This window comes from Canis lupus, chromosome 3, assembly GCF_048164855.1.
Source record: "Canis lupus baileyi chromosome 3, mCanLup2.hap1, whole genome shotgun sequence".
In the NCBI taxonomy this organism is placed as follows: domain Eukaryota; kingdom Metazoa; phylum Chordata; class Mammalia; order Carnivora; family Canidae; genus Canis; species Canis lupus.
The window spans coordinates 35,745,914-35,754,252 of record NC_132840.1 but is presented as its reverse complement, the minus strand read 5'-3'; the positions used below and the strand labels follow the sequence as shown (position 1 = coordinate 35,754,252).

Genomic DNA, 8,339 nt, shown 5'->3' with positions numbered 1-8,339 from the left:
TGGCTTACCAGCCTGCACCAGTCTCCCCTCACTGCCCTCCTGCTCACTCCCATCTAGATACCAGCTGCATCATATTTTGTCCAGTTCATAGCCCCACAGTGCCTGCATGTAATTTAGCATTGCCCTTAGGGCACAGCATCTCAGTCTTTAATATGCATAGAAATACCCCCTAGAACCTTGTGAAAATGCCAATTCTGATTAATAGGTTGAAGGTGGGACCAAGATTCTGTGTTTTCAATAATCATGACACCACTGCTGCCACTGGCTCATGGACCACACTTGGAGTCGCAAGATCTTAGCCCATCCTATTGCAATCAGCCATGCGTTTGTCTTTCTTGGCTCTTAAGACCAGGGAATTTTTGTTTTGTGATTGCCAGTGTCTAGGAGGAGTCTGGCACAGGATAAGATACTCAGTAAACTCCTGGTGAAAATATGTGAAAGCATTAGGTCATTAGTTCATTATCACAACCTGAATTACTTGTGCCACTATCAGCCTTTTTTTAAGAAGGAGTTGAAGACTCAGATTAAATCAGGAACGAAAACATTTCCAGATAGGGAATGATGGAACTAGAACCCTGAAGATACCCTACTAACTCTGCATCTTGTGTTCTTTTCACTCCGCCATTTGCCTTCTAAAACCCTGACTGCAATGCAAGTGGGGCCCGAGGAGTAGAGAGACTTTTTTTTTTTAATTAATAAAATGCAACTATTCCTAGTGCTGTGTTTAGGAGATTGGAACTTTACAATCTTCGCCTTAGAGAATACAGACAATATAAAGTTGCAGGAAATCCTTGGTCTTGAGAGATTTGGACCACACTCCAAACTTTGACGTTCTAAACCATTCTCACAGCTGAACAAATATGACATATATAATTGTCAAGCCCACCACTGATATTATGAATTAATTCTTGGGATTTATGGTGTTTTGCACTCTCTTTTCAAAGCACCTTACAACCGTTAATTATTTAAGCCGCTTTACATCCCTCAGAGGAAGGACAGGGATATTATTCTGCCCTGAGCCTGGGGGAAGGTGGAGGTTGACAGAGGTTGCCAGAGTCCAGGGGAAGGGAGATCATGTTGCACCTGAGTGAACTCCGAGGATTTTATTGCGGAGGAAGTCCTGCTGGTGAGACAGCATAGGGGCTTCCCTTTTGGGTTTTTGAGTCAGAAGAAGTGTGCAAAGGCCATTTTAATACCCCTAATAAGATAGTAGCTCTCATTTATTGAATGCTTACTATGTAGCATGTAGTGTGCTGTGTCCTATCTATTTTTTTATTTAATTGCATAAAAGAAATGTGAGTTGGATGATGATAATGACGAAAATAGCACCCACATTTTTTGAGAACTCACGCCATACACACACTTCACATGTCTTCCCTCTCTCTGTCCTTATGGCAACTTCATAAAGCATATATTGTTACTTCTGCATATCACAAGGAAATTAAATAGTCTACGCCATGTACTTGATATGTGATACAACTGGGATTTGAATCCAGGGTTTATCTGTCTCCAGCAGCTGGGCTCACGCTATTTGGTTCTATTGGCAAATCATTGACCCTCTGAAGTTTCTCATCTGTTAAATGTGAATAATAATACCTACCTTATAGATTCCCATGAAGATTCAACAAAAAAATGCATAGAAAGTGTCTAGTTCTGTGCTCAGTATGTAGAGGTACTCAGTATAAGCTGTTTTTTTTTTTTTTTTTTTTTTTTCCTTTCTCTTCTCGTTTGCACCACATTCTTCCTCCTGGGACTGTCTCTCAATAAATAACACCACCATCTTCTCAAATGCTAAGGAAAATCTTAGAGGTCTTTCAAAAAATTTCTTCCCCTTGTCGCCCTCATTTAACCAACTGCCAGTCATGGTCAGTAGATTATGTCAGGAATGGAAACTTTTCATCCAGCATCCTCCAATGGCCCCATTTTGGTTTCAAGCCCCTCCTGCTTATGAAGCTAATTCTCAGTGACCTAGGACTCTAGGAATTCCTGTCACTTATTTTCTACAACTTGCCTGCAGTGCAAGTGCTGCTAACCTCTTGTGTCAGGTTCTCAGAATTTTATTGAGGAGTCATTCTCTATACTTCCTCAAATGAAGGAAAAAACAAGAGCACCCACTTGAAATGCACTATTCTAAGTGTGTGTCTCTCATTTTTGAGGCTCTTAACTTTTCAGGACTGGATTCAACATCCCTGGCAACAAGCAGACATTGGGTAATAAATTGAATCAAGTTCTCTTGCCTCTACCCTCCAAGTGGAGTTAAGGTAAACGATTAATTTTGTGAGACAAGCTCTCTGACATCCAGGTGCAGTAAGTCATTTTGGGACAATAGAAGCCAATAAGTAATAAACACCACCAACAATGGACTTTAGTATTAATTCTTATTCTCTTACCAGTAACAAAGTACCTTTGGGGCTTCCAGGAGACCACAGAAGGGGGAATTTTGTCTAATAGTCACTGCTACATATTGTCCACACTTCTAAAACTTGCTTTGATTGCCATGGGACGTTGGCTCTGTTGCCAGTCTTTAGTTTCTATTCTCTGGGCCATGAAAACCACTCTCTCTCTAATGTCTCCACCTGACAGATTGAGCTGCACCAGGTTCTCCATCAGCTGATACGTCTGGTGGCCATACATAAGACTCAGGACTGGGGACTGGTTAGAACTTTGATCCCCAAATGCCGAAGTGTTCCAGTTGGATTATCTCCACAAGAGGTCTGGTTGAATAATAGATAATATCCCTTTCCCTTACTTTGACTTATAAAAAAGAATTTGAAGAATCTAGACTCTTTATCTCTATTCAGGATATTTTTCAGTTTAAAATATTTCCATTCCTATGTCTTCATCATATAATAGTAATAGTTATAATATTAATGGGTAACATCTATATGGAGATAAAGACACACCAGAATTTATTCTAACTACCTTAAATGTACTAGTCTGTATAATTCTCACATCAATCCCATGAGGCATGCATGGTAGTATTATCCTGTCATTATTATTCTGATTGTGAGGTAGGCCTTGAGAGGTTAGGTGACTTATAGCTGGCCTGTATTCTAACCTAGGCACTATGACTTGAGCTTTGGAGAGCTTCACAATAATAAGTACAAAATAATAATGGCCACTTTGCACGATACTTAGAGTTCACAGTGAGTGTTCACAATCATTATCTCATTTTATCACCACAAGAATCTACTAGAGCAGACAAGCGACAGATAGGATGCCTTCACACTGGAAGGTTGTAGTATACAATAGGCGAGAGCATGTATTTTGAATTCAGAATGACATGGGTTTGAATTTTGGCTTTGGATGTTTGAGCCTCAGTTCTCCTACAAGTAAAATAGGGATTAAAATGACATTTCAGGGGCTCCCGGCTAACTCAGTTGGTAGAGCATGACTCTTGATCTTGGGGTCATGAGTTCAAGCCCCATGTTGGGTGTGGAGCCTACTTAAAATAAATTTTTTAAAATGACATTGCATAGGATTTTTGTGAGGATTAAATAAAGCCATATGAAGAAAGTGCTTCACAATGCATTGACTAACTCTTAACAGCTGTCAATGAATCTTCCTTCTTTCTTTCCTGCCTTGCTTTCTTCCTTCCTTCTTTTACTAATATTGGGCCCTGTATCTGTGTGTGTGTGTGTGTGTGTGTGTGTGTGTGTGTGTATTACATATAATATCCTCTTTTCTTCATCCCTAGTGCATTCAGGTAATGGTAGGGAAAATTTAGGTTTGAGCTTGGTTTGAAATGTTAGTATAGTTAGTATAGTTTAACAAGTATTTATTGAGCACTCTGAGTGGGATATTGTGGTAGGAAGGTATTGGTGATACAAAAGTGATTACATGAGATCCCTACCCTCAATAGTCCATATTCCTTGAGGAATGGAAGGGAGAGAGTTCATTCTGTGCCAAGCACTATACTTTACATGGATGATCTCATATATGATCTCATTTGACAGGTGAGGAAATGGAGGCCCTGAGAAAGAGGCTGTATGCCATTCTCTAGATCATCACTGTCTAATAGGATTTTCTAGATGATGGAGGTAATCTGTCTGTGCTGTACAGTATGATAGCCACTAGACTTTTGGTCACTGGAAATGTAGCTTGTACAACTAAGAAACCAAGTATTTGATTTTATGTTGTCTTCATCAATTTAAACTAAGTATTTGATTGTATGTTGCCTTCACTGATTTAAATAGCTCATGTAGCTAGTTGCTATCATATTTGATAGCACAGCTGCAGGAGAAGACCCAGCTAGTCAGTCAGTGGCAGACTTTGAATTTGAACTGTGGTCTGTTTGACTTCCAAGGCCGTGATTAGGCATGACTCAAGGCTCTCTCATTTTTTTACATTCATTATCTCACTCAGGGGCTAGACATGAGCCCCTCCCCTCTTCCTTGCCAGTAGAAGAGGTAACTCTGGGGGTAGAGGGTCATCTGAAGGATGCCAGCCAATAGCCCTCCTCCTCTCATAGAACTAGGATAGAGAGTGGGAGCAATCATCCTTCCATACAAAACCCCTCAGGATCAGAGGCTTTTGCCTGAGTGGAATTCATTTTGTTGCAGTAATAATTCTTACAGAAAACTGGTGTTGCTGATATAGTAAGAAGGCCAAGTAGGGCCCCATGAAGGGAGGACTCTTGAAATTCCTTAGTGAAAAAGTAGGAAAAATGCTAGTCATTATTAGGGTGAGGACTTAAAATAATAATAGGGGCCAAAGGGTTTCAGATTTTCTTGTTGCCGTGTTTAGGATTTCAAAAGCCACATCACCAACAATATGTTTGTGGCCAACTTGAATCTAAGAATCCAATGACTCAGTTCTTCCCATGGCCCAGACTGACAAAAAGGCTTTAGAATTCAAAATAAATAGTAGCATTTACTTTTGTCCTTTATTATTGCTATTATTAATAAGCCATTCAATGTGTATAAGAAAAACCAAGAAGGGTGGATATTAGAAGCAGGGAGATGGATTACTATGCAGAGAATGTTTGTGTGTGAGGCAATTATCAATATTTGTTGAATGAATAAACTAAGTCATTTTTTCCAGAAATAAAAAAGCTATTTATTGTCTCCTAATAACTAGAATTGTGGGAGTGAGCCCCCTGAGAGAGATGGGGATTATATTCTGGGCCGAAGGACCACCATATGCAAAGTCCCTGAAGTTAGAGGGAGCCTATACTTTGGAAAAATTGACACAGCAAATTAGTGTGGCTGGTGCTTAGGGAGAAAGGGCATGGGATGGGGATGAAACGTTGGGGAAAGGCCAGACTTTGCCTTGTGGTTTGGGTTACATTAAAGATTTTGGTCTTTAATTCAAGAGTAATAGGAAGAATTTGAAGGAGTTTGAGTAAAAAAGTAGCAGTGTCATGTTTGTGCTTTTTTAAGAGGTCACTGCCAATGTATGAAAAACAAATTGGAAGAGAACGGGGTGAACACAGGGAAATTATTTGTAGCGATAGTAGTGATCCAGGTTCATGGCAGGCTCAGGCTCATGGCAACTCTTCAAGCTTCAATTTCCTCATCTCAAAAATGGAAATAATGTGTATGAAAGTGCTATGCAAAGTGCTAGTTTTCTTACTTGTGACATAAAGTGTTTTACTTATTATTTGTGTGATTTTTTTATTATAGATGGGGTGAACTATGTACTAATAAGTTAATCACCAAACAGCCAATTTTCCCAGAGTACATGGTAAAATCCTGAGGCAGAGACTGAATGTATATGATTGAGTGTCTCTGGTTCGTGTAATAGTGCAGCCATCGCATGCAAATTAGTTTCAGTTTTGCCTTCTCTGTTGGTCCTTGACCTTCTTGGCCTCAGATTCATTCTCATCCTTTCCTGTTTGTCTTTATGTTGTTGGAGGGCTGGCATCTAAAGCCTGTTTCCTAGGCTTCTATACCAAGCAGCTGACTTCTGGCTGGGTTTCCCCAGTGTGATGTACTAATGATAGACTGGAGAGTGGGAAGAAGGGAAAAGCCTGGGTATTACTTCTCCCTGTGTGTCTTGTATCTCAGGCTGAGGCTTTGTTTCTTCCATAGCCTCTGGCTTACGATTCCCGCTTCTGCGTGATCTTGGCTCTTGGGCACCTTGCTTTGTTCTTTTAGTCCAAGGACGTAGCAACTTCCTGCCACTGTTAACCTTTGGAGCACCTTAGGTGTCACATGTCACTTCTCTTTCATCACCTCTGCAACCAGTTCCTTCTACCAGATTCCTTCTGTTTTATTTATGTATTTGTTTATTTATTTATTTAAGATTTTATTTATTTATTCATGAGAGAGACACAGAAAGAGAGAAGCAGAGATACAGGCAGAGGGAGAAGCAGGCTCCACGTAGGGAGCCCGATGTGGGACTCGATCCTGGGTCTCCAGTATCACACCCTGGGCTGAAAGCGGCACTAAACCGCTGAGCCACCCAGGCTGCCCGATTCCTTCTGTTTTAGACTCAGTTTTTGTTTAACTGGTTAGATCCTGAGTGATATATACTAGCATATAGGCTGAATTTTTTTAATAATCAAACAGCACTCTTTTCAAAAATGTAATCTTTTTATGTAAATAAACTTTGAAACCTTAAAACACATAATACAAAAGAAAATATCCTGTCAATAGAAACACATTTCAAAACCATAAACAAACTTAGTATGGTCTGCATTTTAATAGCAACAAAATTAATCATAACTTTTTCAACTTTATTTTTTCAGCTGACTGAGCCTCAGAGCTGAGACAAATGTTGTCACTTAGTGTTCTTTAAATAGTTTTTAGCTAGTTTTAATTTGAAGAAAGAACATTCTTCAGTAGAGACAGGGATAGGGATTACCAAAAAATAAAATAAACAAATAACATACTTTGGAAAAACTCACCATTATGTCATAGTATTACATGCTATCTTGGCAAATTTATGGATAGTTTTAATTTTTTTTCAGTTTCACTTGGTAATGGTTTGACACAAAACAGTGATATCATTGGCAATGATTCTTTTATGTTGCTTGAAAGTTTATTTGGAATCTTCTCTGTGCTCCTTCCAATAATCTGTTTTTCTAAGATAATGTTGTTAATTGATTTATTGATGCATTTACTAGTTTATTAAAAAATTTATGGGATGACTACTATATTTTCTTAAAAAGCCAACATATTTTGATACATAGCCATTCTTTAACAGACCATCTTTTCACATTATTGAAGTTGTCAACCTATTTAAAAATAATTTTTTCAGGTGAAATTCACACAAAAAAGGAACCATATCATTTTATTATTTATTTATATTTAGAGAGAGAGAGAGAGAGAGAGAGAGAATGAGCACTGAGACATGAGACAGAGGGAGAGAGAGACTCTCAAGCAGGCTCCATACTCAGCATGGAGCCTGACAAAAGGCTAGAGCTCTCACAACCCTGAGATCATGACCTGAGCCGAAATCAAGAGTCAGACACTTAACTGACTGAACCATCCAGGTGCCCCCAAAAAGGAACAAAAGGAACAAAAAAGGAACAATTCTAAAATGGACAGTTCAGTGGCATTCAGTTGAGCAACGTTGAGCAACCACCACCTCTATCTACTTCCCAAACATTTCTATCACTCTAGAGGACTCTAGCAACCACCACAATTCATTCTCTCCCCATGGATTTATTTATTCTGGATATCTTACATGAATAGAATCATATAATGTGTGACCTTTTGTGTCTGGCTCTTTCTTACAGAGCATATGTTTTCAAGGTTTGTTCATGTTGCAGCATGTATTAGGACTTCCTTTTGATAGCTGAGTAATATTCCAGTTATATATATGCCACTATTTGTTTATCCTTTCACCCTTTGGTGGACATTTGAGCTGTTTGCACCTTGTGGTTATGGTCAGTAATGCTACCATGAACATCTACACATCTTTACTTACTTATGTACCTTTCCTAGTTCTTTTGGGTATAGACCTATGAATGGAATTGTGGACCTATTTTCAATTCTTTTTGGTCTAGAGCATAAGAGGGTTCATTTGGTAATTTTATGTTTAACTTTTTGAGCAGATGGTAAACTTGTTCACAGCAGCGGAACCATTTAATATTTCCAACAGCAATGTACAAGGGGTCCAGTTTCTCCACATCCTGCCAACACTTGTTACTTTCTATTTTTTAAAATTGCTATTCTAGCCGCTATGAATACCAAAATACCCTTTGTGGTATTTTGTTTTTGTTTATTTCTGTTTTTGTTTTAAAATATGCTCCATGCCCAACGTGGCACTTGAATTCATGACCCTGAGGTCAACATTTGCACACTCCACCAACCAAATGAGGCAGCCAGGCACCCCCCCCTTATTGTGATTTTAATTTGCATTTCCCTATTGACTCATGATGTTGACCATCA

General features: G+C 39.0%; 1 long non-coding RNA gene across 1 annotated transcript in view; it reads left to right on the top strand.

Annotated features, from left to right (window-relative positions):
- Positions 1–3,057: 3,057 nt before the first annotated feature.
- The window catches only part of LOC140630364 (uncharacterized), a 106,362-nt gene continuing 101,080 nt past the window's right edge, over positions 3,058–8,339 (top strand). The window contains exon 1 of the long non-coding RNA XR_012028131.1: positions 3,058–3,146. This is a non-coding gene — a long non-coding RNA (uncharacterized lncRNA). The remainder of the gene's footprint in view (positions 3,147–8,339) is intronic.